General features: G+C 59.7%; 1 long non-coding RNA gene across 1 annotated transcript; it reads right to left on the minus strand.

Moving 5' to 3' along the window:
• Nucleotides 1-4616: 4616 nt before the first annotated feature.
• On the minus strand, nt 4617-10208 carry LOC144332225 (uncharacterized). The gene is made up of 3 exons (XR_013400121.1): nt 9912-10208; nt 8490-8584; nt 4617-8222 (listed from the first exon to the last, which is right to left on the minus strand). It is a non-coding gene; the product is annotated as an uncharacterized LOC144332225 (long non-coding RNA).
• Between the last annotated feature and the right edge of the window lie 5710 nt (nt 10209-15918).

Here is a 15918-nt window from a genome sequence, read left to right on the forward strand (position 1 = left end):
CACTCGTCCCCACCTGCCTGGCCCTGGCACACCTGGCTGCTTCTCATTCGGGCCTTGAATGAAAGGCCCCCTTCCCCAGAGTCCTCCCTGACTCCCCTCTCACAGGAAGGGTATCTCCTGTTCCCCGCGATGGAGAGTGTTGGTCAACTCTCTCTCCCCAGCCACCTGCGGGGCCCAGGAGGGCTGCACCTGCCTTGGCCATCCCAGACCCACCACCCAGGGCAGACCCTCCACCCAGGGCAGAGCCTCGGACATGGTTGAAGGCAGGAAGGGCTGAAGATGAGGGTGGGTGGTGAGAAAAGGCCTCTGGACGGCAGGGACTTAGACATGGTTCCAAGTATGCACGAGGGGAACAGCTGGGGGCCGTGGGCCCCTGCAGGCCTGATAGAGGAACCCACGGGACTGACTTTTCCTACAGAAAATCCTGCGCAGGGAGATCAAATCCTGGCATCCCAGAGGAAAGGCCCGTGCTGGCCGTGAGCTGCCCACAGCTGCCTGACCCCAGTCTTCTCCAATGAAGTGGCTCTGAGAGGTTTTGTGGTCAGTATCATTTCTGTGTTTGATTTTAGCGCCTGGTCTGGACGGCAAGCAGGAAGAGCTCAGAGCTTCCTCCAGTGTCTCGGGGTGCAGCCGGGAGGAGCTGCCTCGCCCCTGCCTCTGCCTCTGGCTCCTTGCCCCACCGCCTGGCTCTCACCTGCAGCCTGAGAGGAGTCCAGGCCTGGGCTCTTGAGTCTCTCTCTGGCCCACGGGAGGGGCACACCCGGGTCCTGTTCAGAGACGCAGGCTGTCGCCCCTGCTCCTGCTGGAACGTGCAACCCAGAGGCCCTACAAGCACCTCATGCTGCCTCCCTCTTTGTGATCCCCCAGCCCAGCCCTCAGTTAACTGAGTCCCTGCCTGGTAAACGTGCAGCAACATGGCCACAGCAGGCTCTGCCCAACAACGGCCACAGCAGGCTGGACACAGCAGGCTCGGCCCAGCCACGGCCACAGCAGGCTCGGTCCAGCCTGGGCGCCTCCCCGGGTTCTGGTGTTCAGGCAGTTTCCTTCACCTACGTAAGCCCCGACTTTCTCATCCGTAGAGTGGGACAAACGACGCCCAGTGCTCAGCGTGATATCAGAAAAGCCCAAGACAGTGGAGGGCTCAGCACAGAAGACCCATCCATCCGCAGAATCGCACCGAGAGCAGCTCCTTCAAGGGAGCCCGGGACGCCCCGGGGAAGCCACGCTCAGTGACTGGCCCCAGCCGAGGGCCGAACGGGCCAGGGGCTCGGCCGGGGGAACCCCAGGGCTGAACGGGCCGGGGGCTCGGCTGGGGAACCCCAGGGCTGAACGGGCCGTGCTGGACTGAGGGACACTGCCGGGGGCTCGGCCAGGGAGAACCCCAGGGCTGAAGGTCAAGGCCACTGCAAGGCCCCGGGCTCAGGGGAGAGTGGGGACACAGGACCCATCCTCCTCATCTCAGGCTGGTCCTTTTCCCTCCCATGTGGGGGCACCATTGCCAGGCCAATGCCAGTCACTCTGTGATGACCAGGTTGGAGAAAAGCTGAGAACCCCAAGTACTGGGCAAATCCAGAGTCTCGTGTCTTCAAACCAGAGGACGTTAAAAGCTAGGTCAAGAGGTTGGCTTCTTCCACGAGTCCCCACCCTGGGCATTGCCTGGAAGTGAGGGGCCGATGGATTGTCAGGCCACATACCTGAGGGGAAGGGAGCGGTCGGGGCAATGCCCTGGGCAGGGCGCTGGCTCGGGATGGAGGGAGGAGGGTCTCAGATGGCAGGCTTAGGCAGACAGCTCACTCATCCCTGCCTCCAGCGCCCTCGGCCCCTCCACATCAAACTTCCGGTTAATGAACCTCCTCCACGCTGGGAGGTGGAGGCCGGGGAAACCGCTAATTAAGGTTGCTGCACTTTGGCTTCCGGCTTAGTTAGCTGCAACACCCCCAGTGCCCGCAGGGGTCCTTTTCCGTCTCCCACAGAGATGCCCAGGAGGCTAAGCCCAGGCAGTCACCATGGGTGGGTCCTGTGTCTCCTGCGGGCTCCAGAGGCATGGGCAGCGTTCCACCTCCAGCCAGCCTGATGGGGCAGAGACACTTCCCCTCAAAGAGATGCACGGTTTTAATAGGCTCTCTGTGCCCAAGCCAAGCTGGCTGGATGCAACCTCTAGGGAGGAGGTGGGCAGGTGGGAGGCAGTCAGGGCCCCCCCTACTCCCTGCGCCCCTGGAGACAGCTCCCAGGCTCCCCCACTCCCTGCGCCCCTAGAGACAGTGCCCAGCCTCTCACCAGAGGTGCCATCTCAGCAGCACATGACAAAGGCATAAGGTTACGGCTTCCCTGGCCCCCAGAATGCGTCCCAGGGTTGGGCAGGGCTCACCCTCACCAAGGTTTAGGACATACCTGGTGTCCACTCTGGAGTCAGCTGACCTGGCCCAGCCCCGAGGTCTCTCTTCCACCTGTCTGCTCCAGGACAGTCGCAAGCCGCTGTGTTGGGTGGCGTTTCTAACCTTGTTCTATCCACAGAACTCGTCTTCAAAAGAAAGTTTACACGACAGAACTGTTTAGAAGAAGGAAAAAGCAGAGAGGCCTTAGCTGAGGTTTTGGTGGTGCCGAGTCAGATCCACCGGCCTGAACCCCATCAGCCCTGCACCCCACCACCCCTGCACCCCATCACCCCTGTACCCCACCACCCCTGCACCCCACCACCTCTGTACCCCACCACCCCTGCACCCCACCACCCCTGTACCCCACCACCCCTGTACCCCACCACCCCTGCACCCCACCACCTCTGTACCCCACCACCCCTGCACCCCACCACCCCTGCACCCCACCACCCCTGTACCCCACCACCCCTGCACCCCACCACCCCATACCCCACCACCCCTGTACCCCACCACCTCTGTACCCCACCACCCCTGTACCCCACCACCCCTGCACCCCACCACCTCTGTACCCCACCACCCCTGTACCCCACCACCCCTGCACCCCACCACCTCTGTACCCCACCACCCCTGTACCCCACCACCCCTGCACCCCACCACCTCTGTACCCCACCACCACTGCACCCCACCACCCCGTACCCCACCACCCCTGTACCCCACCACCCCTGCACCCCACCACCTCTGTACCCCACCACCCCTGCACCCCACCACCCCATACCCCACCACCCCTGTACCCCATCAGCCCTGCACCCCTTCAGCCCTGCACCCTACCACCCCTGTACCCCACCACCCCTGTACCCCACCACCCCTGCACCCCACCACCCCTGCACCCCACCACCCCGTACCCCACCACCCCTGTACCCCACCACCCCTGTACCCCACCACCCCTGCACCCCACCACCCCGTACCCCACCACCCCTGTACCCCATCAGCCCTGCACCCCTTCAGCCCTGCACCCCATCACCCCTGTACCCCACCACCCCTGCACCCCACCACCCCGTACCCCACCACCTCTGTCCCCCCCAACACCCCTGCACCCCACCACCCCTGTACCCCACCACCCCTGCACCCCACCACCTCTGTACCCCACCACCCCTGCACCCCACCACCCCGTACCCCACCACCCCTATACCCCATCAGCCCTGCACCCCTTCAGCCCTGCACCCCATCACCCCTGTACCCCACCACCCCTGCACCCCACCACCCCGTACCCCACCACCTCTGTACCCCACCACCCCTGCACCCCACCACCCCGTACCCCACCACCCCTGTACCCCATCAGCCCTGCACCCCTTCAGCCCTGCACCCCATCACCCCTGTACCCCACCACCCCTGTACCCCTTCAGCCCTGCACCCCACCAGCCCTGCACCCCACCAGCCCTGCACCCTACCAGTTCTGTACCCCACCAACCCTGTACCCACCACCCCTGTACCCCTTCAGCCCTGCACCCCATCAGCCCTGCACCCCACCAGCCCTGTACCCCACCCCCCATGAGCCCTATACCCCATCAGCCCTGCACCCCATGAGCCCTGCACCCCCCTCCCACCAGCTCTGCACCCAACAATCCCTGAACCCCACCCCTACCATCCCTGCACCCCAGCAGCCCTGTATCCCACAAGCACTGTACCCCACTCCCTACCACCTCTGTACCCCCAACTGGCCCTATGCTGCTACCACTCTTGCACCCCCACCAACCCTGACCCTCATCACTCCTGTATCCTCCAGTCAGCCCTGTATCCCACCCCCACACTCCCCACCAGCCCTGTACCCCCACCACCCCCACACTCCCCACCAGCCCCGTACCCCCACCAGCTCCGTACCCCCACCAGCCCTGTACCCCCACCAGCCCTGTACCCCCACCAGCCCCGTACCCCCACCAGCCCTGTACCCCCACCACCCCCACACTCCCCACCAGCCCTGTACCCCCACCAGCCCCGTACCCCCACCAGCCCTGTACCCCCACCAGCCCCGTACCCCCACCAGCTCCGTGCCCCCACCAGCCCTGCACTCCAGCCCCAGCTCCCTGTGCAGACTCCGAGGCATTTCCCGGGAACCCAGGATTCCAGGAAGCACCGTTCAGAAACTGCCTGGTCTGCTTGTGTCTGTAACTCAGATCTTGTGTCAACTTTCTCAGCAATAAGTGATACCCACTTCGGGGGAGAAGCTACTCCCAGGTTCACTGATTTTTCTCTTTGTACACTTTTCTTTTAATGAATTTTTAATTCCGTGGGTAAAACACGAATAGGTTTTCCTTAGAAAAGAGTTCAAAGCAGCCAGACAAAGGGAACTTCCCGTGACGGCTGCCCAGTACCTGCTGTGGAGGAAGCGGGGGGGTGGGGGGAGGGCAGGCGTGCCCCTCCCTCTCCACTGCTTTCCCACAGCGGGGTGTGGGGTGGGGGTGTCGAGGTCGGGGGAGCCCAGGAGCAGAGGTGTGAGGCGCAGGTCCCCACCCTGAGAGTACACAAGGGCCTCCGTGGGAGCTGCTGACCTTTGCGGGCTCGTTGGCCACCGGCTTGGGTCGGCAGTCTGGGCAGAGGCCACACAGCCTGGGCCCCTCGGGACGGGTTCCCTGGAAGAGGGGCTCCCATTTTCACCCTTGACGCACGGTTCAGAGGCCAAGCAAACCAAGTGTCTGTGGCAGGTGGGTCGGCAGCTCACGTCCAGGGCCCCCTGCCTGGGCTCGGTGCCAAGGCCTCTGGGAGACCCCTCTACGCAGCCCCCAGGGTCACGGTCTGCAGGCTCTCAGGCATCTGCTCTGAGGACACCTCAACCCAGGGCTGCCAGGGGCGCAGCTCTGCCCCCAGCCACTCTGGTCGAAGGGCCGCCGTGGAGCTGTGCCGGGGAAAGCCCCTCCCTGTGGGCCTCCCCGACCTGGGTGGGCTGGCGAGTGGCTTTGCCTGGGAGAAATAAAGGCTCTGGGTGTAGACACAGCAGAGGAACTGGTGGGCCCACCAGAGAGCCCCCGGGCGACTGCCGGGACCGAGGACCTGGGTTTCCCCATGATCCCTCCTTGGGGGGTGGGGGCAGAGGGAGCCCCCATTCAGCTATCTGGGGAGCTCAGTTCTTTGGCCCTTGGCCTGGGCTGAGAGCCAGGGGCACCCAGGCCCCTCCAGCTCGGAGCTGCGCCGGGGAGGGGTGTGTCTGGGGGGAGCGTCAGCAGCCAGTCGTGGTAGCGGCTTTGCCTCTGCACACCCAGACCAGGGAGAAACGGGGAAAGCTTCCATCCCACGGCTGGCTCTGCCGAGACGTTTCTAAATAAATGAGCTTTGCGGGCGGCAGGTTGATGCGTCTGGAGTGTGGGGTCTCCCCCAGCTTCCGGAGCACATGCCTCCCACTGCACCACCACCTCCCCGGCTCTCTGAGGAAAATTCATTCATCTTTCAACACCTCATCCCTGGCGAGACCATCCAGGCCCATCCCCCACCCCGAATAGCCTGTGCGTGTTTCCATAGCAACCTGCATGTGCCTCTGCCGGCCACATTTCATGAGGCCGTGAGCTCTTTGAAGGCACGGCCTTGACTTGAATCATTCACAGGGTGCATAGTGGACGGGTGAACCGTGACCCGAAGCCAGCCTCAGGGGCAGGTGAGCCAGCCCCTCCCGTACCATTCTCTGGACCGTAGCTCATCCCCCCGCCGATTGCGTCTTACCATCATTTGACAGACAGAGGCCAAGGCCCAGAGAGAGGGGGCCCCCCGCTTCAGCAGCAGGGAAACGGGGGTCACGCTGGCCCGAGACAGCACGCCCCTCCTGGGGGGCGGCACAGGAGACGGAGCTCTGCAGACGGGAAAAGCCAGCTGCCCCCCTGCACACCGGGGCTCGCTGGCCCTGCTTCTTCGGAATGAAGGCTGCACTGGCAGAAGCAGCTCAGACGTTCACCTGCTTCAAATCCCGGGCCGTCCTCTGGTCTCAAGGCCAGGAGGCAGGGCCCACTGTCTGCTCCCTCCTGCCGGATGGAGCCTCGGGAGGCTGAGGATAACGGGGGCGTGGGAAGGGCTTCTGAGCCCCCGTGCTGAGCAGCAACACCAACCCTCCGAATGCCGGTGAGAATTCCGGAGCAGCTGGTTGACTCCGTCTGGCAGGCATTTCCCTCCCAACAGCAAGGCAGCCCGGGCTTCCAGTGTCTACCTTGTAAATATCTAGGGCATTGCAGGGAAGCTGAGCTGGCACCGGGTGAGCCGACGTCAGCTAAGGGTCAGCCCCGGGGCCGGGGGTGTGATGGCACAGCTGTGGCCCAGCCTGGGGGCTTCCGTCGCTGCTGAGTGCCTCGCAGTGTGGCAATTGAAAAAGCCTCCTCCCTCGGCATCGAGCTGCTCCTCGCCGGAGGCATCTGAACAACTAGTATAATTTCAGATACACACAGGCACTCCGTTTCAATTTTTGACAGTAAAACCATTATTTCTGATGCCCATTTCTCACCCCACAGAAATTACTGGAATTTATCTGCATTAGGAAATAAGGAACGGGCACCGGGCCGGGCCAGCCTCTGTTACCCTGTGCATTAATTAATCCATTCATTCATTCTTCATCAAACTGTCACTCCTCTCCCACCATCTTCCAGCCAACACTTGGCAAAGTGCAACGGGGGGAGCCGTGCCATGAGGACGTCTTCTCGGTGGGCTGTGGGGTCGCGGAGCTCGGACCCGAAGCTGCATGCTTGCAGGAGTGGTAGTAGGCTGTTAGGAGCTGAAACCAGGGGGCCTTACTCAACGCGGGGCCTTCCCCAAGCGACAGAGCTATCCAAGGTGCTGACCTCACCTGCTCCCCAGGATGAGCAGCTCCAAGGGTCACCCAGGGAAAAGAGCAGGGGAGAGTCTGAGGTGGAAGACGCGGAGTGTGGGGGAAGGGGTGCATGCACACAAAACAGCAACTCCAGCCTCCCAACACCACCCTCCGCCTTGTGCTCCAGGGCCCCCCATTCACCCGCGCTGCGTGGTACCCTCCTTTAGGGCCATGCCTGTGCTGTGCTGTGTCCACACTGCAGTTTGCTCACAGCTGGCCCTCCATACAGATCTCCTGGTGGATACCCTGTGTTATTCCAGCTCCAATTTTCAGAGAAAAGGAGGGGCCTTTCTTCAACTGCTCAAAAATCAGAGCTCAAGCCCACAGGTGCAGCGTCCCCTCAGGCTCCTTCTGCATTTTTTCCATGACCTGTTCCCTTGATTGTGTTGGAGGCAGGGGGAGGTAGGAGGCCGGCATGTAACCAGGCTGGAATACCCAACGGTGAAGGTGATAGCAGCGGCGGCCCGTCTAGAGTGGGCTGCCATGATGCTGGCTGCCATCGGGGAGGTGTAGCCGGGACTGTGCACTCTGTGGAGCTGGTGGGAGCTGGGCACAGGTGGAAGCTCCACCCACTTCTGAATTGACAGGGTGGGGGCCCAGCTGTGGCTGCAGACCCAGGCATCTCTGCACTCTCGGAGGCCCAGGAAGCCCCTGCCCCCGCTGCCTGGCCTCTGCCTGCTCCCAGTGCCTGCTCTGATTTCAGAGCAAAGCAGAGGCTGAGCCCAGGCACTGTCACAGCCCAGCCAGGTGTACTCACGCTTGCAGCAGCACTGACACACCAGCCCTGCTGTCTTGGCCCCCTTCAGACTCTGGGCACTGACAAGCATGGGAGGGAGGCTGAGGGACGCTAAGGGCAGGTCTGCGTGGGCCTGCAGCCAGCCTTCAGCACAGCCTGGGCACGGTGGGCACTGTGGATAGCAGGTTAATGGTGGCAGGGGGCAGATGGGCTCCTGGGTGGAAAGGCAGGGTCCCAGTGAAGCCCCATCTTCAGGCCAGGGCTGCCAGTTCTGTGGACCAGAGTGAGAACTTGTGGTGCTTTTTCTGGGCCCACCCATGACCACCCACGGACCAATCAGCAAGCACTTCCTCCTCTGAAGCCCATAAAAACCCCAGACTCAGCCAGACTCCAGGTGACAACGGGCCACCCTGCTTGCCAAGAGGAGTGACCCACTGCGGGCCACCTCTGAGTTGTTCAGTAAAGCTCCCCTTTGTCTGGTCACCCTCCACGTGTCCACATTCCCCTTCACCTGGTCACCCTCCACGTGTCCACGTACCTCATTCTTCCTGGTGTGGGACAAGAACTCGGGGCCCAAATGGCAGGGATGAAAGAGCCATGACAGAGTTGAAACATGCCCCCTTTCTCGCCACGCTGTGGGTGATGAGAGGGAGATAAGAAAGGAGGAGAGAAGAGCTGTGGCCCTTCGGGGAGCCCAGACCTAGGAGCTCCCTGAGCCAGGGCTGTGACACTCTCTTTGGGGCTCTGCAGTTCCTGGCGCCTCCAAGCTTCCGAGCACTACTGTGTTCCCTGGTGCCAGCTGTGGAAGCCACTTGTGGGGTTCACCTGGTCCAGCTCCGGCCTCACAGGGAGCCGGCGTGTGGAGCTGTCCACCCTGCTGCAGCCAGCATGCCTGGCTGTGTGTAGTGGCTGGACCCCACACCCACTCACTCACACACCGCTCACCACTCTGTGCCTGGCTCGCCCTCAGCCAGTGTGGGGCCCAGGTGGGTAGCATGAGCCAAGTCCAACCTGCCAGGCCGAGTGGGTGGAACGAGCCCAGCAGGCCCCAGCAAACCTTGGCAAAGGTGCCATCAGCCAGAGTCTTCCAGCAGGAAAAATGACAGCCCAAGGGTCCCGTGACAAAGGGAGAAGCCTTCCAGCAGAGGCAGGGGGGAGGCACGCAAAGGTGGAGGGCTCCCACCCTCCCACCCAAAGGCCGAGGCCTGGATGCTGCCTCCTGTGGCACCCTAAAAGCCCCTACGATGTGTGCTTTCTCCCAAGACGAGCTCATTCAACTGCCAAGATAAGCTCCCTCAGCCTCCTCCAGCCCCCTCAGCCTCCCAGACTGGCCCCATAAGCCTCCTCCTCCAGCCCCCTCAGCCTCCCAGACTGGCCCCATCAGCCTCCTCCTCCAGCCCCCTCAGCCTCCCAGACTGGCCCCCTCAGCCTCCTATACCAGCCCCCTCAGCCTCCCAGACTGGCCTCCTACACCAGCCCTCTCAGCCTCCTAGCCCAGCCCCCTCAGCCTTCAGAACCTGCTCATTCCAACCCAGGGTCGGCTCCTTCACCTCCAGGGCCCAGCTCCCCAGCCTCACAGACCCCTGGCCTCTGTGGTGTGCCCAGTGCTGCACCACAGGTAGCACTGCCTGTGCTGAAGGTCTCTACCTTCTGGGAGAAGGAGGTTAAAATAGGAGCTCATGGGAACTGAAGCCTGATGGCTGCTTGGATGTGAAACCCCATTCTCACGGGTTACCCAGAGCTAGAGGCAAGGTCACGTGAGTCTGGGGGTCCCCCTCATTCCCCTGGTGTCCCCTGACTTCCATCAGAGGAGAAAGAAAAGTAGGGAGGCACAGATGTGAACTCGGGATCCAGGGTCTGCCCCTGCCCTTACACAGAGAGCTGCTTTGGCTCAGAGAAACAGAAGGGTAAGGCAGGCACCTGTCACCCACCTCGGGGCCCCTCCCAGCCCGTCCCTCACCTCCTGTGTGGCTCAGGGCCCCTGTGGCCTGCAGGCCCTTCCTCCTGCTCTCAGGCTGCGCTGGTACTGCGCCAGGAACGACGCTCCTGCCTCTGTGTTTTTGGCTGGGGAGTTGGCGCAGGGGCTCAGTTTGTCTCCAAGGTGGCTCCTGCCTCTTCTCGGGTCAGGGCAGAGACGGAGCCTTCCCAGGCAGAAGGCAGCGTGGAGGGGGCTTCAGGAGTGTGGGGCTAACCGCTTTCCCTCCAGGGCGCTTGACCTGTCCAGAGGGACCAGGGAAGATGCGGCTCCGGGGGAGGGAACTGGGAACTGAAACCCAGGAGGTGCGGTGACTACTCTGCAAAGCACTGCTGGGCTTGGACTCAACACTGTTTACCTGAAATCCGTTTCCAGTTCAGGAGGAAACAGACTCCGTGGCAACACGGTTTTTCCACTGGCCTCCGGATGCTCGGCTTTCCCTCTGCCAAGGGGCTCCAGTACTGCAGCTGCAGTCGCGGTTCACCGCAGGCTGGAGGGAGACCCTGACCCCAGCTCCAAGCCCCAGCGCGCAGCCGGAGAGCCGGGGCCGCGGAAGCTGTCCCTGCAGCACCACCTGCTGGACGGTGCTGGAAGTGCTGCCGCACCAGCAGCGGCTGGGGGGCTGCAGCGGGCAGTGAGGACCCCGGGGTCACGGGTCAGGGTATGAACCCTGAATCTGCCATTTGGTCCTGACCATAGTCTCCTCATCTGTAAAATGGGGTTACCAGCACCCCCAGGTGTAAGGACCTGGTCCAGGTCCATTCTGGGGAGGGTGTCGATGGAGAGAGCTGGGGGTGGGGAGGTGGGAAGAGAAGATGAGAAACCAGAAAAGGGGGGACCTTCTGTCCTTCTCAAGGTGAGGGTGGTCCCTCTGGGGACCTGGACTCCTTCATGGCCGGCACAAGCCCCCAGTGGTCCTGGCCCTGCAGCCTCTGGGGTGGGGTGAGCTCCTCGGGGTGGCATCAGGGCAGAGGGCCTGGGCAGGACCAGGAATCTCCCCACGCATTTTACCCCCAGAGAGGTCTTAGCCAACCCGCTGATGGGCTTGGTAATCTCCCCAACCCGTGTCCATGAGGCCCCCTAGATAAATGCTTGTGCACCCAGTGCCAGCTGGACACAGTGCCAGCCGGACCCAGTGCCAGCCGGACCCCAGTGCCAGTCGGGCCCCAGTGCCAGCTGGACCTCCCGCCGCCCCACCATCCCTGCATGGACTGTCACCGGCCCCACCCCTCCCACAAGCAGGTCTGGCCCCCCCTGGCCCAGTCCCCCTCCTTCCCTTAGGGCTGGGCTGCACCCCAGTGGGTTTCTCCTGGCCGATGGCAGCCCTGGTCCCCAGCTGCCCAGAATAGCCCTAGGAACCCTTCCTCCCGGTGCTGGCAGTGAGCAGGTGAGGGGCAGGACTCAGCCCGGGGGCATCTGACTGAGAAAGCCTTCTCTCAGCTGAATTTTTTTCTTTTTTTTAGACCCAGTTCACTCTGTCACCCAGGCTGGAGTGCAGTGGTGCAATCTCAGCTCACTGCAGCCTCCATCTCTCAGGTTCAAGTGATTCTCCTGCCTCAGCCTCCTGAGCAGCTGGGATTGCAGGCATGCACCACCACACCCAGATAACTCTTTGCATTTTTAGTTGAGACGGTGTTTCACTAAGTTGGCCAGGCTGGTCTCAAATTCCTGATCCCAAGTGATCCACCCGCCTCGGTCTCCCAAAGTGCTGGGATTACAGGTGTGAGCCGCTGTGCCCAGCCTGAATATCTCTTTTAAAGGCACAAAAAATATTTACCAGGCCATTTCTTGCCTCTGGAACCCGAAGAAAATAAAATTCACTTTCACATCCGCAGCAGCCAAACGGCCCCTTCAGATCCACCTGCTGAGGTCATGGCCAGCCCCGTCCCTAGCGGTTTCCCCGCCCCCAGCGGTTACCCAGGCTGCGTGGCTCGGGGGTCCAATCACAAACCACAGGAACTTTATTTTCAAGGCTCCTGCCTGGCCCGGGGGCTTGGGTTCCCACCACACAGGCCAGTTTATCACCAGCCAGCTCTGCCTCGCTTCTTTTTTATTGTTTTGTTTCCTTAGCAATAAAATCGTTGACTGACTTGTCTGGGTTTTTTAAATTACAAAATGAATGCATGATGCCTGTAACCATCTCATATAAAGAGGTATGCACGGAATTAGAATGAGAAAGTCTGTCTCACACCTTCCCTGACACCACCTGCTAGGGCTGGAGGCGGGAAAGGTGCTCCCATTGACTCCGGCAGCCAGGATCACTCAGGGGACTGGGACGCGGAGAGAGCTCGGGGATAGGGCCTAGGAGTCACCAGGTCCCGCCACCCCCCGGGCACCCGTCCAAGCCTCAGCACCCTTGCTGTGCTGGGCCTGAGTCGGCCTTCTGGCGGCCTGGAGCTGGGGAGCATGGCTACCCCAGGATGGTCAGGGATCTTTGGGAGCAGGAGGACAAAAGCCCAGGACAGCTCACCGGGGCTTCATCCTTGTGGGCCACTACAGACAGAGCCCACAGCTGAGAGGTGCAGAGAGGAGCAAGCCAGTGCCACCCAGACTGCAACCCTGACCCCACTCCACGCACCGTCCTCCCCCAGTGGCCAAACACCCCCAAACTCACAGATGCCACATCATAGGCACCACCATGGAAATGAGGCATGTTTCCAGGAAACCCCTCTACCCCCACCCCATCCCCCAACCCCAACCCCAACCTCACCCCCACTCCTCTTGTCATCTCCACCCCCCACCACCCATCCCTACACTCTCGGTGGCTCTCAGTGGCGGCCACATCAAGAACAAACCCATTGGGTCTCCGGGATACCCTGCAACAGGTGGAATTCTGAGAGGTGGGTAGGGTGGGCATTCAGGGGCTGAACTTGGATGAGTGAAGGCCCAGGGGCAGGGAGATAGAGGCAGCCATGTGTGGGACAAGGATGTCATGGTGATTCAAAGAGGCTTTGGGGCCAACATGCAGTAACAGGGCCAGGGTCACCTCCCGCCTGAACAACAACAGACAGAATATCCAGAGCCACAGCGTTAGAGACCTGGGACGTTGACAGCATCATTAGAGACCTGGGACGTTGGCAGCATCATTAGAGACCTGGGACGTTGGCAGCATCATTAGAGACCTGGGACGTTGGCAGCATCATTAGAGACCTGGGACGTTGGCAGCATCATTAGAGACCTGGGACGTTGGCAGCATCATTAGAGACCTGGGACGTTGGCAGCATCATTAGAGACCTGGGACGTTGGCAGTATCGTTAGAGACCTGGGATGTTGGCAGTATCGTTAGAGACCTAGGACGTTGGGAGCAGAGCTCCACAGTCCCTGAGAGGATGAGCCCTCCGGCTGCTGCAGCTTCTTCCTGGTGCAGTTCTGGGTTGACAGGACTGAGCTGGGAGCCTGGGGAAGCCAAGGCTCCTGGTAGAGAGGGAGAGGAGGGAGTTGCACTGACACGGAGCCTCTGGGATCTGCTCTGCACACCCTGGGCGGAAGCGGCCCAGGCCAGGGAAAGGCCCAGCTAAAGGAGTCGGAAGGAGCAACCCTGCATTCCCACAGGACCGGGAGAGGACTTGTTTCCCAGCCCGCCTGGAAAACCTCAAAATCCATGGCACTGTCAGGGGAGAACTCAGAAGGGAGACACTGGGCAGTCTCAGTGGAGGAATAATTAGGATGAACAAACCTGAAACACAAAAAAACCCAAAATTAAAGTATTGCGAGTAACACATCACCCCATAACAAATGTCAAAAACCAGGACTAACCAAATTATTGTGAATTAAAATTCACAACTTACGGCATTAAATCAAAGATTACTAGGCATGAACAGAAATATAAAAATGTGACCCCCAAATCAATTGATTGAAACTGGCCCCAAACTGATGTAGATTTAGAGTTAATAGACAAGGATATTTAAAATGTTATCAGAGGCTGGGCGCAGTGGCTCATGCCTGTAATCCCAGCACTTTGGGAGGCCAAGGTGGGCAGATCACTTGAGGTCACAAGTTCGAGACCAGCCTGCCCAACATCGCAAAACCCCATCTCTACTAAAAATACAAAAAAATTAGCCAGGTGTGGTGGCGGGCAGCTGTAGTCCCACCTACTCAGGAGGCTGAGGCAGGAGAACTGCTTGAACCTGGGGGCGGAGGTTGAAGTGAGCCAAGATTGCACCACCGCACTCCAGCCTGGGCAACAAAGTGAGACTCCATCTCAAAACAACAACAAAAAAAGTTATCAGAGCTGTGTTTAATTTTTGCAAAAGGTTAAATAGAGACATGGGAAATGTAGAAAAGAACCAAATATAAAGTGTAACTTCCAGAGATGAAAATTGGCCGGGTGCGGTGGCTCACGCCTGTAATCCCAGCACTTTGGGAGGCCGAGACGGGCGGATCACGAGGTCAGGAGATCGAGACCATCCTGGCTAACACGGTGAAACCCCGTCTCTACTAAAAAATACAAAAAACTAGCCGGGCGAGGTGGCGGGCGCCTGTAGTCCCAGCTACTCGGGAGGCTGAGGCAGGAGAATGGCGTGAACCCGGGAGGCAGAGCTTGCAGTGAGCTGAGATCCGGCCACTGCACTCCAGCCTGGGCGACAGACCGAGACTCTGTCTCAAAAAAAAAAAAAAAGTATAACTTCCAGAGATGAAAATCAAGGTACCTGAGACATGAACATACTGCATAGGATCGATGGCAGACGGACGCTGCGGAAGAAAAGAGGAGGGAAGTTGCAGCAATAGAAACTGTCCACAATGAAATGTGGGGACAAAAGAATTTTTAAGCAATTAAAAGAGTATCAGTGATGAGTGAGACAACATAAAGTGGGCAAATATATATGTAATTGCTGTGGCCAAATGAGGAGAAACAGAAAAAATATTTGAAAAAGTAAAGTATGTTCCAAAACACTGCAAATTGTATGAAAACAACAAGCCCACAAAGCCAAGTTCATCACCCCACGCACAAGACACAGATGACGAAAACCACATGGAGTCACATCATCATTAAATTGTTCAAAATCATCAAAAAAGGGAAATCTGGCAGTGTCAGGAAAGGTAATCAATAAAGCAGCCAGAAAAAATAAAAGACACATTAGACAGAGGAGAATAAAGGACAAGAGCAGGTTCACCCTCAGAAACAACGTGAACAGCAAGGGTTTTGGAGCAACAGCCTTAAAAGTCAATCTAGAATTCTATACCCAGCACAACTATCCTTTGCAAACGAAGACAAGCCTTCCAGCCTGGGCTAAATGCAAAGAGACGAAAAGACCATCACACCCATGCTTACAATGCGGGAAACACAGGAAAGCCTGGAAATGAGCACCTTCTGGAAGCTATCAGAAAGCTCAGGTCTCGGCCAACCACTCATTCCAAATCTGTGGAGATACAGGGACCAGGCTCTGGATGCGAGACACAGAACCTTTGGAACCTTTGGTTCCAGCCTTTGGTTGCCTGGAACACACTGCTGGATGCCAGATAAGCCAGGAAGAAGATCCAGCTAAATGTCAGCACATTCTAAAGTCTGCGTGAGGCTGGTCTGACCCTGGGAACCTCCACAAAGACACGGGGTGGAGGGTCCCCCTTTTGCAGAGTCCACCAGGGGCTCACAGGAAAGGTCGTGGAAAATCATGAGCAATCTTTCCTCTGGTGCTAGCGGGCGAGGAGGATGGCAGCCACCGCCAGACAGCACCATCTCCTCACTCTCCTGTGAAACGCACTATTCACTTGCAGAGAGAAGAGGGCAGAAACCGTCACCCCAGGACACTGCGGGAAGACACTGTGGTTGAGTGAGAGGAAGTGAGAAGGGAGAAGCCCTGGTCCTGGGGAACAGGAAGGAGAATGCTTGGCCCAGCTCCGTGGCTGGGAAGGAACCAGTGCACTCGTGAAAACCACACGCCTGAGACCCGAGGACACAGTGCCTGCCTAAGATGGAGCCAGAAGCATTCTCCACCCTTTCATGCAAGACTAACAAGGGCTCCATAAAAATAAAACTGGAAGAGCTGAAGGA

The sequence above is a fragment of the Macaca mulatta genome, chromosome 10 (assembly GCF_049350105.2).
Source record: "Macaca mulatta isolate MMU2019108-1 chromosome 10, T2T-MMU8v2.0, whole genome shotgun sequence".
Taxonomy (NCBI): Eukaryota; Metazoa; Chordata; class Mammalia; order Primates; family Cercopithecidae; genus Macaca; species Macaca mulatta.